The sequence below is a fragment of the Portunus trituberculatus genome, chromosome 25 (assembly GCF_017591435.1).
Source record: "Portunus trituberculatus isolate SZX2019 chromosome 25, ASM1759143v1, whole genome shotgun sequence".
NCBI classification, from domain to species: domain Eukaryota; kingdom Metazoa; phylum Arthropoda; class Malacostraca; order Decapoda; family Portunidae; genus Portunus; species Portunus trituberculatus.
In genome coordinates, this window is record NC_059279.1 from 11,305,765 (window position 1) to 11,308,264 (window position 2,500).

Here is a 2,500-nt window from a genome sequence, read left to right on the forward strand (position 1 = left end):
CGGGTAGATTTAAAGGCCAGTAAAGTAGGAAAACCCGGGAGGAGAATAGCAGGATAAGATGTGAAGGAGGGGGATGACGTAACTCGCTGGACTTTCCTACATTGCCTATTACTTGCATCCTATTCCAGTTGGTATAATTTTCTTTTTTCCTTTGGCCTCTTCATGTTTTCCTTTTACTCTTCAGTTCAGCAAGTCATGTCAAGGAATTATTGCCTCCTTATTTTCTTCGTTTATTTGTCCAGTAATCTTGGTCATATAATTAACCCGTATATTTAACCCCTTCAGCACTGGGTCGCATTTTTACCATGAGTTTTGGGTGTGATTAGACGATTGCATTTACATCAAGAGAGGTCTATGGAGGTCAGAAGACTAATGGTCCAGAGTCTTCATTATTTCAATCCCCACTTAAGTTTCTGAAGCTTGCCATATAGTAAGCAGAATGGATATGAAAACGTGTCCTGGAGCTGAAGAGGTTAATAATCTTGCATTTACGTATATATGTTCATTTATCTATGTATTATATTTATTTACCTATTGCTCTATTTGTCGCCCTATTTGTTTACTGGTCTTGTCCATCTATGTATTTATCTGTCTGTCTGTCTATCTATCTATATATCTATCTATCTATATCTATCTATCTATCTATCTGTTTGTCTGTTTATATCTATTTATCCATCTATATCTGTCTGTTTATCTTTTGATCTTTTTATGTTGCCCAATCTATTTATCTATCTTATCTTTATCTATCTATATATCTGTATCCATTTTATTATATATTTCTGTATCCTATGCTTATCTATCCATCTAGCTGTCTATCTATTTTATCTATCTATCTATCTATATATCTGTCTGTCTGTTTCTATCTATCTATTTGTCTGTCTATCTCTAACAATCAATCTACCTATCTATCTCAACATCTATCCACATAACAAACTCTTTGGATATTTATGACAAAACATGGAAACTCCATTTAGTGGCTTTGTTGAAATTTTCCTGATTTCTTGGTACTTGAACGTTTGTCTTGTTGAGAAATCAGAGGAATTAAGCGGAAGGAAAAGAAGAGTAGGAATGACTAGAAGAGGAGTGGCAGGGAGCGAAGGAGACAAAGAGTACGAAGTAAGAACGAGAAGAAGGAGGAGGAAAGACAAAAGAATATGGATTAACAGGAGGGAACAAACTAGGAGAGAGAAAACTAGGAGAAAAGAAGATAGAAGGAATGAAATGTAGTAAAGAAAGGAAGAGAAGAGTAGAGGGCAAGAGGAGTAGAAGAGGGTAGGATTGAGTAGAAGAAAAAAAATCAAGAAAGGAAGAGGAAGAGTAAAAAGGAGTAAGGAGTAGAAGAGGGTAAGAATGTGAGGTAGCAGAAAGAATTAGGAGAAAAGGAGAGGAGTAAGAGGAGCAGAACAGAGTAAAGAGGAGAAGGAGGAGGAGGAGGAGGAGGAGGAGGAGGAGGAGGGAGGAGGAGGAGGAGGAGGAGGAGGAGGGAGCATGAAAGGAGTGGGTGAGCAACATCAGGGAACATCGCCGAAACAGGATACAGATGCATAGGATTCTTCGCTTTAGGAACGTGAGGAATGAGAAGGAGAATGCGGAGGGAGGGGAGGAAAGGGGGAGATGGAGGGAGGTGAGGATGAGGGGAAGGAGAGAAGGGAGGGGAGGAGGTATTTGCTGTCTGACCATGACGCACATGACGATTTGAGAGTTGAGACCTCCTGTATGTGTGTGTGTGTGTGTGTGTGTGTGTGTGTGTGTGTGTGTGTGTGTGTGATGAATATCTTACTAAAATTTTCACCCTAATTTTTCCTCTTATATTGAGGCTAATTACGTCCACCTACCTGGAGACACTTGTACACTAATCACCGCCACCACCACCACCAGGTAGAGTCTCACCTGCCGCACATTCATCACTCATTCCCACCGTTTCATTACGTCCATACCAGCACCTGTAAATTAAGGAAGGAAATGTATTACAGATGCCCTTAATGAGAAAGAGAGAGAGAGAAAGAGAGAGAGAGAGAGAGAGAGAGAGAGAGAGAGAGAGAGAGAGAGAGAAAGACAGAGAGAGAGAGAGAGAGACTGTATGCATGTGTGTGTGTGTGTTGTGCGCCACAGCTGTACTACATTCAAAAGACTCTAATTAAAGTTATAGGTATTTTTTAAGATTGCTTTATTTTTCATTAATAAATAAAGAATATTTCCACACTATCAACAGGAGAAACACTGAGAAACCGGTTAATCATCTCTGTAGTCTTGGAAAATGGTCGTGGTGAGAGAGCAAAGCGTTTCTGAATACGGACCAGAGAGAGAGAAAGAGAGAGGAGCATTACCAAACACCCTGCCATAGACTATACGTGTAGAAGCATCGCCAGAACAAGTGACAACTCATAATGGCAGAGCAGCGCCTCGGACACAACCACATGGCAACACTGTACACTGCCCTCCTCCTTCCCCGCTCATCCTCTGTACAGGTGTGACCCACCGGAAAGCCACACCTGTCTCG

At 40.9% G+C, this 2,500-nt stretch overlaps 1 protein-coding gene across 1 annotated transcript in view; it reads left to right on the plus strand.

The window, feature by feature from the left end:
- Nucleotides 1-2,500, plus strand: part of LOC123508777 (uncharacterized AAA domain-containing protein C328.04-like) — a 182,789-nt gene that overhangs the window by 44,250 nt on the left and 136,039 nt on the right. The gene's annotated exons all lie outside the window — the stretch shown is intronic.